The sequence below is a fragment of the Lissotriton helveticus genome, chromosome 5_1 (genome assembly GCF_964261635.1).
Source record: "Lissotriton helveticus chromosome 5_1, aLisHel1.1, whole genome shotgun sequence".
Classification (NCBI taxonomy): domain Eukaryota; kingdom Metazoa; phylum Chordata; class Amphibia; order Caudata; family Salamandridae; genus Lissotriton; species Lissotriton helveticus.
In genome coordinates this window covers 2,030,880,215-2,030,895,331 of record NC_136065.1, presented here as the reverse complement: position 1 = coordinate 2,030,895,331, position 15,117 = coordinate 2,030,880,215, and positions in this window count along the sequence as shown.

Here is a 15,117-nt window from a genome sequence, read left to right as displayed (position 1 = left end):
GGAAACACAAGCAGGCCCCCTGGTTACTCACGGTTGTTTGCGTTCAAGATTGTTTTCCTCTTTGAGGGTGTTTTTTGTACTAGGGCTGTTATCTGGGACCCCCGTCTTGGGAGGGTGAGGATGAAGATATTGCAACCGGTGAAGTATTTCCTCTGATCATTGGTATTGAGCTATGTATATAAACGGCTATATATAGTTATCATTATGTGTTTTTGCCTGTGTGCACATTCATTTATTCATTGATTGTTGTTCAAGACACTCATTTTCATATGCTCCATTATTATAATCAAAATTCAAAAAGTGCTTTATTCGAGTATTACTCATAAAAGCAGACATACAAACATGTAATAAAAACGATTAAATTTACATAGTCAATTAGACATAAGCACATAGGTAATATATAAAAACAATACACATATAAAATAGCAGGTGCAAGTTCATTGTAAATAAAAGTGCCTAAATGGTAATCACAAGAGGCAAATATAAAAGAATTCATATCATAAAATTTCATACCGATGATACGTTAAAAAAGTATGTTGCATTAAAAAGAATAGACACAAGTCTAGCAGTCTCTGACCAACTAATCGGCATTTACAGAGAATAAACAATAGTCTAGCAGTCTCTGGATTACAATAAATTATTACAGAGAATAGACATGTATCTAACAGTTACTGTCGACTAAATGAAGAGTAGTTACCCTACCAACAATCTCTGCCTTATAGTCCAGGCCCACCCCAGGTACTTTGCAGTAGCAATTATAATCCAATTTACAGAAGTGGATCTTACAATCCGCAGTGCTACCATACTGCTTTTTGTGCCTAGGTTCCTGCACATAGGAGCCAACCAAGCTCGCCTTGGTGCAGAGTACATTGGGCAAGAGAACAAAAAGTGACCAAGAGTCTCATTTCCTACCCCACAGACTGGACAGATTGATACACCCCCTGCCTTCCATTTAGATGTTAGATTACAGAGGGGGAGGGAGCCTACCCTCAATTGGAAAAGCAGTTTCCTGTCCATGGGGTTTGATATGTAGTCCCAATACATTTCATAAATTGGGTACAGCTTGATCTCTAGGTAACTAGTGGTCATAGACCCACTATTTATGCCGAGCGTGCTCTTATTAACAACATGTTCCCAATAGATGTTTTTTAAGGTGGACTTGGAAGGAAATAAAGCCCCAGCTGGATCAATCCATAGAGCATTAAGTCCTAATTCGAACAAAGCAATCTTTAATGATTTAAACCATTTAATTTTATTATAGCAGTCGGCTTTGGCAACAACTTTAAACCCATTCGCGTAGTGGGAGAGCTCCGGCGTGGTCCAAAGTCTGCGCCAGTATATGATCGGGCGCAGTTTGGCCTTATCAGAAATCTCTCTCCTACCTAATTCATATCTTAGGGGCAATAGCGGACTGCTCTGTGGGGCACCTATCAGTGTCCTATAAAATTTGTTTTCTGAGGTTTGGAGTTCCTGAAGATTTTCGTGCCCCCATAACTCCGCACCATACAAGGCAGACCCTATTGCTTTTGCCTCATAGATTATCAATGGTGGTTTGATGGGCTTAGTGAGCGATTTCCTGTGCTCCTTAATGATTATGCCAGCTAATTGCCTGTGCCTTAAAGTAGCATGATTAAGATGTAGCTGCCATCTATTGTCATTTGAGATATGGATCCCTAGGTAAGTAAAGGACTTTACAACCTCCAGGGTACGACCACTCAGGGAAATTTTGGATTTAAAATTTCTGTGGGGGTTGAAAGCCATGAGTTTTGTCTTAGACCCATTCACCTCCAATCCGTGATTTACACAGAAATCATCAAATATTGCCAATGCTTTTTGTAACCCAGCTGGTGTTTTAGATAAAATTAAGGTTTCATCGGCGAACATTAAAATTGGAACTTTTTCACCTGCAAGAAAGGGAGCGTCCACTGCCTGAGTTTGCATACAAGAAACCACACCATTAATAAAAAAGGGTGAACAGAGTAGGGGCCATTGAACAACCCTGCCGAACCCCACGCTCAACTGGAAATTCGGCAGTGTCATTTCCGTACCCACCCCAGCGAATTTTAGCATAGTTGCCCTCGTGCAATCGCATGGTTAAGGACAACAATTCCCCAGGGACCCCAAGAGTCACAAGGACTTCCCACAATTTTGCCCTTGGTACCAGGTCGAAGGCAGCCCGCAAATCAACAAATGCTGCATACAGGCTGCCTCCGCCTAGCACCACGGTCCTCCACTGAATCAGTTGGAGACGGAAGACTTGGTCCACAGTGCTGGTTGCCCTACGAAAACCAGCCTGGTAGGGGGATAAAATGTTGTTATCCTCAGCCCAATCAAGCAACCTGTTAACAATTACTCGCCCCACTATTTTTTAGATAGTGTCGATCAGACTAATAGGGCGGTAATTACTAGGCTGAGCGCGATCTCCTTTCTTATATACCGGGATGATGATAGCACCCGCCATGTTACTGGAATGTCTGCACCTCTGGCTATGTGATTTATTAACAGGTGAATATATTTGCACCATCTTACAGTGTCGTTTAAAAAAACGTCTGCTGGAACCCCGTCAATGCCGGGGGCACGACCACTTTGAACAGTTTTGAGGGCAGTCAATATTTCACACTGTGTGAAAATATCATCTTCTGCCAAAGAAGAGAGTGGGCATATACTGTCAACAGACTGGTCACTGGAAGCGTATTGTACGCTAAAGAATTTTACCCAGGCATCCTGGGGGACATTGTTTGTACTGGCATCTTCAAGCCGGTCATGACCCCATTTGACTATATGCCAAAATAACCTGGAATGATTTTGGTCACTAGCACTCTTTAGCGTGTTCCAATGGGCTTCGTCCCAATCCTTTTTCGCTTTAGCTATGGAACGTTTGTATTGATTCCTAGCTATCCTAGTAGCCTCCATATTTTTGTTCTTAATTGCGGCGCCCAAGCGAGCCCTAGCCCCCTTACAGTCCTGATTATACCATTTAGCGGGCCTGTAGGCCCCAGGCTTCTTTTTATTTGCCGGTTTTAAGAAATGGCGTTTTATTTCTTTAAAAAGGTCATCGTGGACCTTGGTAACATTGTTTTGGATAGGAGAATGCCCGGCCTCTCCCTCAAGCGCCAGTATAGCCTTATCGGTTGCCATGCTTATTTTTTCTAAAACCAGCGGGTCTGTTCTAACACTTGTCCACCTCAGCCTGCGCAAATCATTAGTGGGTACAGTCATTGGTGGGAGAGATTCAACACGGTTACTTGAAACAACATCAGACAGCCACCATTTATGGAGAACACATAAAGGGTTATGGTCACTCTCGAGCCTTTCCAAAACAACCATATCTGTGACAGTTGGCCATAGGGACAAGCTACATATGACGTAGTCAATGCGGCTCTTATTTCTTCCATTATTAAATGTCATAGCTGGTACTCTGTCAGACTTTGTCCGACCATTCAAGGCCCTTAACCCGTGTTCAAGGCACATAGCATTTAGACCAAGGATATCCTCAGTCCAGCGTGTTATTGGGATTGTATTAAGAGCGGGGATATCCCAAAACCTATCTTCCTCCGTGCCCAAATGTGCGTCACCAATATCTAATGGTTCAAAAGTGCGATTTAGGTCGCCAGCTATTAGTATGTTTTTCCCAGATGAGTGAGTTTCTAGCAATTTATACAAAGACAAAAGGACCTCGGATTTTCCTACACTACCCCCCCTGGCATATACATTGTAAATATCAATGGAGGTAGATGGATTACCCTTTAGTCGAATGAGCTGAATGTCTTTATGATGGAGCTCGATGTTTCTCACATCAATCATAAGAGACTGGCGTACCCATATGGTAAGTCCCCCCAGCGGTCGCCCTTTTGGGCCCTTGGTGGCCGGAACATAGAAGTTCAAATAGCCCAATGCAAATACAGGATCACAGGCCCAAGTCTCTTGAAAAATACAGACATCATACAGACTGACAAATCCATTTTGGAACAAAGCCCAGCAATATTCCAAGACAATAAATTCCCGGTAGCATTTACCATTATTGGATAATTACTGTGAGCTGACCCAGTTAGCGTTGAGTCATCAATACCAATGACGTTTATATTTGCTGCAGTTAGTCCAGCACTAGTTACAAGATTATGTGTCACATTTTGTAAAACTGTTGAGCAGCTAGACACCTCTATTGAACGTGCAGCCGTAGGAATTTGCAACGGGGGATGGGGTTGGATGGTAGTCAATCACATGCATCTAGGTTGGAAAAAGTAGAAAATCTATTTTCCAATCCTAGGCCCCACTCAGCTAAATCAGGATTCTTACTGCTCCTCTTAGTTACAACATTCCATTTTGTTCTTAGTGTACTGCAGTTAGGGCCTCTGCCTTTCCGAGGATAGAAGAAATCTAGGGTCAATGGAACAATTGGAGTAGATCTTTTCTGTGGTGGGTGAAGGTTAGGCAAGATATTTGGCAAAACCTCGGGGTCAGAGAAGTTAAGCACGACACAGTCCCCCTTGAATTTTTTTACCCTATTCCCAATCCACTCAACCCTTCTTGCATTCACCAGCTCTTCAGATAATTGCTGTTTGCCCCAGGAAGTTATGGCCATATTGTTAGTTATTTCAAAAAGAGGGAGGAAGGAGAAGTGATCACTTGATCAACGGACACCGTTTACCACTCAGGTGAATGGAAGGTCCAGTCGCAGCGCGTGCCCGTTTCAATGATTACAACAAGGAGGGGTTGCTGGACTGTTCCTATGCGTGACTAAGGGAAGAACTAACTGGCGTGACCAAAGGTGTAAGTGTAACACCCTAGGGCATCCATTTTGTTGGATGGATTTGCCTCACACACCCAGAAGGGTGTCATGCTTCATCATCGGCGGTTGCTCCTCGTCGGGGAGGCGGTGCAATCCCCGACGGGCTCACCTCAAAGAGGGGCTCTTTGGCGGAGATCTTTTTTCCAACAGCCTTATGGTGAGGTGTGGGTGTGTGGGCAGGGTGGTATGTGATAGTGAAAAGGGATATTAAAATGTAGCTAAGGGTACCGGAATGAACTTTATTCTGGGGGTCCCCTGGCTGCAATTAAAAACAGGGTGCTAGCTCACTAGGAGTCAACGAGTAAGGTCAGGTGAACCTAGATGGGGCTAGTGGTGAAGACGGTCGACATGTTTCTCGCAGTGGGCAGTAGTTACCCGCGATTCATCAGGACCTATAAAAAGGTGATTTACAACATGCTGGTGTCATGTGTGAGTTGGTGTGTGTATTACCTCTGTGGGGGTTGTCCTATGCCTAACAGTCAAGAACTACCAGCCACCTGAGGGGTCGGCGGGATAAGGCATCAAGGATGTGTCCATGGGTCAAAACTCCAATCTCTTGTGCCTTGGCTGCATGACCTACCCTTCTCCGCCGAGCTCGAGCTCATGTCGACCGTCTTCACCACTAGCCCCATCTAGGTTCACCTGACCTTACTCGTTGACTCCTAGTGAGCTAGCACCCTGTTTTTAATTGCAGCCAGGGGACCCCCAGAATAAAGTTCATTCCGGTACCCTTAGCTACATTTTAATATCCCTTTTCACTATCACATACCACCCTGCCCACACACCCACACCTCACCATAAGGCTGTTGGAAAAAAGATCTCCGCCAAAGAGCCCCTCTTTGAGGTGAGCCCGTCGGGGATTGCACCGCCTCCCCGACGAGGAGCAACCGCCGATGATGAAGCATGACACCCTTCTGGGTGTGTGAGGCAAATCCATCCAACAAAATGGATGCCCTAGGGTGTTACACTTACACCTTTGGTCACGCCAGTTAGTTCTTCCCTTAGTCACGCATAGGAACAGTCCAGCAACCCCTCCTTGTTGTAATCATATTGTTAGTTAGCCATGATAACGATTTATTTAACAATGATGAAGTTGATTCGACATCGCCTGGAGCTAGTAGGGGTACATTTGCAAGAACGAGGACTAGTGGTGAAGCTTCCACAACAAGCTCAGATGATCCTTTCGAGGAATTAGGTTCCCCATAGAGAGAAGCAGTGGGTACATCTCCAGAGGGCCTATCAGATGGGTTTGTCAGTAAAGTCAACGGAGGGATTGGTGCAGCAGCAGGAGTCGGTCCGTTAAATTTGCAGGATTGGATTTCACTCATCAATGGCTGAACACTTGATGTAATAACTTCTGGGAGTTTTCTCACTTCCCCCAGAGTTTTTCCTAATAGACCTTCCAGTTTGCTTACCTCGGCAGTTAATTTATCTATTTTACTGATCAGGGGTTTTACCATCCCTTTAATTTTTGTGTCCATCAGGCAACAAAGTTTCTGAAGGAAATCATCAGAGAGGGTCACGTAAGTTTCCCCAGTCAGATCTTCCTCGTCTTCGTCAGTTGTTTTCCTTGGTGGCGTAGCAGCTTTGTTTTTGGCTGATCTCAGGCCTCCGCGCTTTTGAATGGCTTTTCTTTTACCCCCTGAAACCCTCGGTGCAGGAATAGGGGGAGCAGTGGAGGTAGTAAACTCACTATTTGTAGAGAGCACAGTCAAAGCTTCCATGTCATTGTTATCTTCAGTGCTGGCTACTATGCCACTGGGCTGAATACTATTTGTATCCTGGAGGGAGTCGTGTGCCTCACCCAAGAGGCTGTTATTTAGCAGAGCGAATGAATCCTCTGTCTCTTTATCTACCAGTGGTGATTGTATGGGTGATTCTAATCCCAAAGAAGTCCTTCTATCACTGTTAATTTTCGTCACAACTTGGACGAGATAATTCTCCATTGTATTTGAGGCAGGGATTAGCTTTTTGCCAGGCATTTGGTCGAGCAAAAGTACACTTGGAACAAAATGTTATAGCTCACAATAGCAATGAAATGTATGTTTACCTGGTATTCAGCGAGCCTGGTGTACTTTATCCAGTGATGAGCATTTGGTAATAAGGGCAGAATCCCTGGCCCAACCCAACCTTGTCCGACCTCGGACGGCCTCAGACGGCCCGCCCTTTGCCCGGGCTTCGCCCGGCGTCCCGCGAGACGGGGGTTACTGCGAATTTAAGCGCCTCCTGGCGCACGATTGACGCGGCTAGCGCCGCAGAGGCTGCTGGGACCAGTAGTCTCAACCCTGCACCGCGCTCCGCTCTGCAGCCCGACTCCGGGATGGTTTAGGAGTCCGGCAGCGGGAGGCGGGAGGGCGAGAAAGCAGATGGCAATATGTCCGGGTGGCCTCGCACTCCTAAACAGGCACAGAGATTCCTCAAGCAATCCAACAGGTGAACTCCCCCCCTCGGCCGGGGTTACTGCGAATTTAAGCGCCTCCTGGCGCGCGATTGACGCGGCTAGCGCCGCAGAGGCTGCTGGGACCAGTAGTCTCAACCCTGCACCGCGCTCCGCTCTGCAGCCCGACTCGGGATGGTTTAGGAGTCCGGCAGCGGGAGGGCGAGAAAGCAGATGGCAATATGTCCGGGTGGCCTCGCACTCCTAAACAGGCACAGAGATTCCTCAAGCAATCCAACAGGTGAACTGCTTATGCTTTATATAATCTATAATAAATAATATATATATTATAATCTGCTTATGCTTTGCTAGCTTGCATTTCACGTGAATATTTCAATTTTATCTGACTTGTGTTTCATTGTTTGCTTGTGTTTTACCATTATTATCTGCTTGTGTTTTATCTCATGCATTTGAACATTTTGTTAGGTTTCATATAATTATTTGCTTGAGCACATATACCTATACATTTGCATGGTGTTTTATCGAATTCATTTGACATCTGGGGAAGTCTTTCTCTTAGAGAGGGTTACATTAATAAAACCCCACGCTTTATTTTGAAACTGTCTTTTGATGTGCCTCATTTTATGAGTGATGAGCCCCCTTTCCAGGTGATTTCTTGTTTTACTGAGTGCCTCTCCTTGTGAGTGCTGAATTTCTTTTATTTGGGAGTGTAAAGTAAGACATTTTGGTACTAGCAGTGGGGTACGATTTTAAAAGGGAAAGAGGATCCAAAAATTCAATGTTTTCAGTTGTAGATTCCCAGATGCCAACTGAGCTATTGGGGATGGAAGATGCCTCTTATGCATGTTTAACGGATGGGGGGCAAGCAAACATATTTAAATGTTTGCAGAAAGTGTACTTTGAAGAAGAAAAAGAACTTAGCACTTCAGGGAGAAAAAGTTGGATTCTTTTGAGTACTTTTCATAGCATGTATGAAAAATCTGCACAGTTATAAAAAGAACATAACCAAATACAGCAACATTTGAGATAAGGCCCTGGCACACATACAAACAGTGTTTTAAGTTAATCACTTATATCAAAGAAACAAGCATGAACTGTACAGACAAATTTAATGTTCTCTTGTAGCTCCAGCCAACACGTGTTTCGTCGATCGGGAAAAGAGACCCGCTCCTTCCTCTGGGCTTTATATGTATTGAATCACGTATTGAGCCTTCTGGCTGGTTATAATTCCGTCCCAGCCTAAATATGGCTGGGAAAATTCCAAGGAGGATGGTCGCTTCTGTTCTAAATGTATCCGACACACACAGTTCCGTGTTGTGTCCGTACGCTCGTAAGTAATCAGTGTATATTGGCAGTTAGCGATGCGCTGTGTATGGCAGCGTCTTCGCTATGTCTGACCGCGGCACATCTGTATGTACATTAACAGTTGGTTGAAGTTAAAAAGAATTATGATGTGTGAAAACAAATCATTAAAAGATAACCTGGAAATGTACCAGACAGCGCTAGAGCAAGATACTGTGTGTGTGATGCAGTATAAATTACCAGATAGCCAGAGTGAGTGGCAAGAAAGGAATGTACAGTCAGTGCTTCAAAAAGAACTGCAGGTTAATTCACAGTGCCCACAGGAGGTTTTAATTAATTCTCTGGAGAATTTTCCTCAGCAAAAGATTAATAGCATTTTAGGCAGAAACCAGGGGAGGCTTTGCTAACGTGGATTGTGTGCTTGTTTGATTCAGGAGCCTCAGAAGTGATTACCCCGAGAAATAGCTGGAAAGGTTTGTGCACTTAGTGTGGACTTCACTGTGCAGGTACATTTTAGAAACTATAGAGAAGATAATCAAATCATCACATTACATTTAAAGGTTGCTGGGTGCAGTCACAAGTCAGACTGGCCCATGAGTGATAAACCCTGGTTTACATTGAGATGCTATGCAGAGACTTACAGTAGAGATGATGAAAAAATGCTATTTTTAAACAGGATTCTGAGTGGGGAGAACACAGGCAATGTGCTTTTGAAGTGACAAAAGATGCTGTACAATATGCTTTAGTTGTGCGGCAAATACAGATAGGAGACATTGAGTTGCATGTGACACTTCATGGGCAGTGTGCTACTTGGAGTATGTGGAGACAAACAAGGAAAGAAGAGGGTGCTCCTGGGTTTTTTGGACTAAAACATTGCCAGATCCTGGAGAGTGGTTTACTCCCTTTAAAACACAGTTGCTGTTGTTTCAGTGCACTCTGATAGACACTGGGCAGATGCAGTTGCTTTTGTGGTATTTCACTCTGATAGACACTGGGCAGATGACAATAAGGCACAATGTGATTCTGAGACGTGAAATCCTCTAATGCAATGGGTGATAGGTTCCCCTAAGTCACACAGAACAGGGCATGCAGAAGAGTAAATGTGATCAAATGGAAGTGGTACATACCAACAGAAACAGCAGTGTTCTATACGCAGGTGGTGCACCAGTGCAAAATACAGAGGTGTTACTGGATGTGTCTGAGATACAGGAGTCCCCTGTGAAGTGGGATATGGAGCTGTGGCAAGAAATCTGGGAAATGTTACTGCAAAACACAGTCACTGTGTATCATGTAGACGCTCACTATTCTACCACTTTTAGAATGCTGGTTTAATTTTCTTGCAGACAAAAAAAGCCAAAATCTTGGAGGCAGAGGTGACAACTGATCCAGCGGCCTATAGGAAATATGCCATAACCAACGCTACCCAACTCTATAACATGTTACCTAAAATATTACTCTAACTTATGGACCCATTAATCAAACATGACATATTTGACCTACTGAATCAGGTGATCAAATTAAATCTATATACACCTTATTCACAACCTATATACACATTATATACAACCGCGGTAAATACTGACGTCATTCGAACAAAACCTAACTATTTAAATGACCACCATGGCGATGGCATCTAGCTAATAGTAACCTACGCTTCTGAATAACCAAGACCAGCTTGTTTCAAAAGAAAGATTTTATTAACTAATTATAGATAAATCAAAATATAGTTTTATAAATGCAATTTTATTAGCAATATAGCAAGCATATTTGCAAAGAATCATAAGAAAATATAGATTAAGCAAGAATGTATAAATTTAGCATTTCTAAAACCTAAGTCCCTAACTGAGCTAAATAAAATGGAAATAAAGTAAAAGTCTTTGAAGATTCTTACGTGCTCCACGCAATGTCCATCAGCACGACACCCTCATCGGAAAGTCAGAAAGCAGCAGCCAGCCCATCCCCAGGGCATGGACTTTTTATACCTTTCTATGCTAGCTAATCTAAGTAAAGGAAAATTTTCTGCAATTGACGAGATCTTATTGGACGAAGGGTGACGAAGGGTGACGAGTGACATGTCACCCACATTTCAAAACTTCCATTCGGTCATATTCTTTGGGACCATTGTCTTTTTTGTACGTGTTCCAACACATCCTTGGTTTGCAACAATTTAGAACGAGAGTTCATACTGACTCCATTGCACTTCCGTGGATGCCAAGTTAACACAGTTCTTTTCTACCGGTTTCTGACCTTGGCCACGTCCGCCAGAATAATGACAGCACATCATCTTTGCTGAATGAATGCAACTTTGATGGAAAGCTTTTTCTTTCTCAGAGACATCTCGTGCTCCATGCAGAATTAAATTCATCGTTTAGCAAACTCGAGCAAACTAGGCCCAAAAGCAGGCAACTTATTTTTCTAGTATAAAACAAACACAAGGAAAGTATTAATGTAAGAATTGTCATTTATTCTGTATCCACCCTTCATTTACTAATTGATTAACCCACCCAATTAGTCTAACGTTACCTAGCACCAAGCAACATAAAAGCAGCATTTTATATCTACCAGTCTTCATGAATCCATGAAACCTTATGTGCACCTAGAATAGTAGAAATGACATCACATAGACAAGGAAAGCAAAATAAGCACATGCTCTCTAAAATCTGCTGCAGTTTAGTAATGACAAAACGAAAACGACAAATTAATTTATTATTTTGCACGAACAAAAGATGCAACATTTATGCACATTTATGAGCACACGTGTTACCAACCCCATGTGTAAAGTTTAATCTAAGTTGTATTAGCAAAACATACCACAAACGTTAATATTATTATTTATGTTATGGAAATGTGACTTCACGAGTTTAAACAGAATTCTGTTTTCTATCTCGCTCCATCAACTCCCTCATCTGGTGATTAACAAATCACCACACCACCACCCAAAATTTGGTAATTTAAACTTGTCTGGAAAATTATTCAAATTCATCTGTGTCAGTATTTCTAGAAATCTGTTTCTGCAAAATCCTTGCAATTATCATAACGAGCTCTGTGTAATTCCTGCAACTCAATCTCCCTCTCCTCTTCTTTTTTGAGTTCATAAATTATTTTCTTTTCTTTTATTTGTCTCTTTCTCTTATGCAACAAACAACCAATTTTTGTCAAAACGAAAATGAGTATTATCACAATCAAAGGTGCCAAAATCTTGCCAAGAACTGAACTTCCAATGTCATGAAACCAATTTTTAATTGCTTGGAATCTTTTTGAAAGTCTTTCTGAAAAATCTTCTAACGGAATTATTTCTGAATGCATTTCTGTGATGTTCTTAATGTACATCTCAAGGTTCTTACTCTCATCAGGGATATAGGTACAACAATGTTGCACATGTAATATGCCACAGACTCCTCCCTCTTTTGCTAGGAGTATGTCTAAAGCAAGATGATCTTGAATCACCATGGATCTAATTGCAATGACCTCAACGTTTACTAATTGGAAACCATCTGCTGTATCTGTTGACAATCTATCAACAATTGTGGATAATTTTCTGATTCTTCCTGAGTTCAGGGTTATACCTACAATAGGTATTACTGCTTGAAAAATATCTCCCATCACTTCTGTAAAAGATTCTCTTTTAACTCTATTTACATGATTATGAATCTTGAATAAACCCTCTGAATCTCTGTCAACATGAAATATCTTAGGAAACACAATCCCAACATAACAAGTTCCGTACCAATGGTCCGGAAGGTTATAATAGGCTTTGTCACCACACACAAAATAAATCCCAGGGAAAATTGGATCTTTTCCTCCTTTGAATCCCCAACCTCCCATAATCTGATATGTATCTTCACAATTACTCGCACCCACAAAGTAGTTATCAAAAAGTGTATTGTCTCTTCTAATGCAAAGCTTACCACTAACTGGTTTGTCTATGTGAATTGCAACATTATCAAGCATTTTGCCATTAAGCTTCTCGTCTTCTTTCTGCCAGAACCTGGATTTAGTCTGCTTGACTATCTCATTTCTCTTGTAAATTGCTCTCCTTTCTTCAACCAGGTTTAAAAACTTCTTTCCCTCAGCACTTAGTTTGCAGGTTAAATTATTCTTATAAGCATATTCATAGGTGAGTTCATTAGTAACAAGGAAAAATTCCCTCATCTGTTTTGCTCTCTTATGCTTATTCAAAGCACCCTCAATTTTTAAATTAGCAAAAATCTCGTCAAAATCTGAATAATAGTATTCTAAGCGTCCAGTCTGATAGAACAGACTAGCTAACACACTGCATGTCACACCATATGTAAGAGGAAGCATGTTGTATGTCACTCCCTCAGAAACAGAAGCAGGTAACTTAACACAGACGTAACAGTCTTTTGCATCCATTACCTTGACATATTCACTCAAAAGCTTTGTGAATGTATTGCTTGAAAAATCACTAATAGAATTATCCTGATGAATGCTAGGTTGATGATCAATAACTTTGCCAGTTGCACTAATTTTGTTTTGACTAACTGAAGCCTTGCTTGTCATATTAGCTTTGTGAAAATCTTTGTTATATTCAAATGGAATAATCACAGCTAAAACTACCCAGAGCAGAATTAAAATGAGCAAACACACCAGAGTCATCTTACAGCATCTCCTAAAAATGGAACATCTCGAAGTGTTCTGCTCCATAACGTAAGGCATCTTTGATTAGTATTGCCTTAAAAAGAAAAATTAAAACAATTTTAAAAATTTAACTAAATGAAATATTTACACCCCCCTTTTAAAATATATATATATTTTTTTTCTTCTAAAAACCCTAACAGTATTTCTTCGACCTTATGTCACAAATGAATTTTCTCAACTAAACAACTTTTCTTCGACCTTGTGTCACCTAACAAGATTTCTTCAGCCTTCTGCCAAAAACTAAAAACCCAAAACCCAACTAAAATATCTGTACTTCAATCATCATCACTGATTTCTTCGATTTTCTCTTCTTCTTCACTACTATCATAAATGTCAATAACAGGTGGAATTACTAGATAAGTCCACTCAGGCGATTTGTACTTTTGATTTGGCCTTATAATCCTTTTTCCTTTTCTTGTCACAACTTCAATTTTCCTTCCAACTCCAACTTCCTTTTCCGAATCCTTCTGACTACTGATTTCTTCCACCTGGTCCTTCGGTTTCTTTATCAACCTAACTCTCAATCTTCCACCAGGCCAGTAATCTGCTTTCTTTACAAACCTTTTCTTTGGTTCTGAAGTTTTCAACTCAGATTTCCAAGATCTTTTCTTTGGACTTCTGTTTTCACCATCCACATCACTTTCTCCAGTATCACTGTCTGAAACTTCAATTATTGACTCAGGAACTTCTCTATTCGGCAGTTTTACTCCTTCAGGAACACTTCGTCTTCCATCACTGGTACTCGGCAATTCGTCTTCCTCCTCCTCTTCAATTACCTCCAACTTCCCAGATTCTGGACCTCTGTTCCTTACTTCAGAGCTTAACTTCTGCTTTTCGATACTCTCCTGGTCAGAAATTTCTTTCGGTTCAGCCTCACTGTCTTCAATGGAAGTCTTTCCATTAATTTTCTTGACTGACTCCTCAGCCGATTTTCCTTCTGATAGATTCTGTTCTTCTCCAGAATCTATTTCAATTATTTCAGAGCTTTTTCTTGTTACTTCATTCACAGGTACAGGTTCCAGACATCGACTTCCCTGTCGATCTTCAGTCTCTGGATTTGTCTCACCTTCTACTTCTGAATCAGAATCATCTGTAGTATCACTTTCTACATCAGAACTCTCAGGAGTAGGCACTGGAATGGTATGACTGGGATGTATCCACCTTTTCAATCCTCTGCATTTCACTGCATTTGTAGTAACCAGAATTACTTGTCTAGGTTTCTGCCATCTAGGAGATAGACAATTTCTTCTCCGATGTACTTTTGTTCTGACCCAATCACCAGGTCTCAAATCATGAGTTAGAACTTTCTCATTTGATTGTGCTTCAGTTCCCACCTGATTAGACACAGAAGTCACTATATCAGATAACCTTTTACAGTAATCCAAAATAGCACTGTCATTTATACTCAACAATTTGCCTACAGGTACAAAAGCCTGTCTCATGACTCTTCCCATCAGCACTTCGTGAGGGCTCAAACCTGTCTTTTTATCAGGTGTACTTCTTAATGACATTAAAACAAGTGGAAGTGCATCAGTCCACCTTACACCCGTCTCTAGACACATTTTTCCAATTCTGTTTTTGATTGTCCCATTAATCTGCTCAACCACCCCAGATGCCTCTGGTCTGTATGCACAGTGTATTTTCTGCTCAATGCTTAATGCCTCACATATTAGCTTCATCAGTTTGTTATCAAAATGGCTTCCTCCATCACTCTCAATAGTGACTGGAAAACCGTACCTTGGGATGATCTCTCTCAGCAGCAGTTTTGCCACTGTGATTGAATCACAATGTCTTGTAGGAAATGCTTCCACCCACCTTGAAAACAAACAAACAATCACAAGAACATATTTCAAACAATTGTGTAAGGGCATTTCAATGAAATCCATTTGCAGTCTGGTAAAGGGACCACCTTCTCGACCAATTATCCCTGTTCCCACAACTGATTTCCTGTTTGGGTTCATTTGTTGGC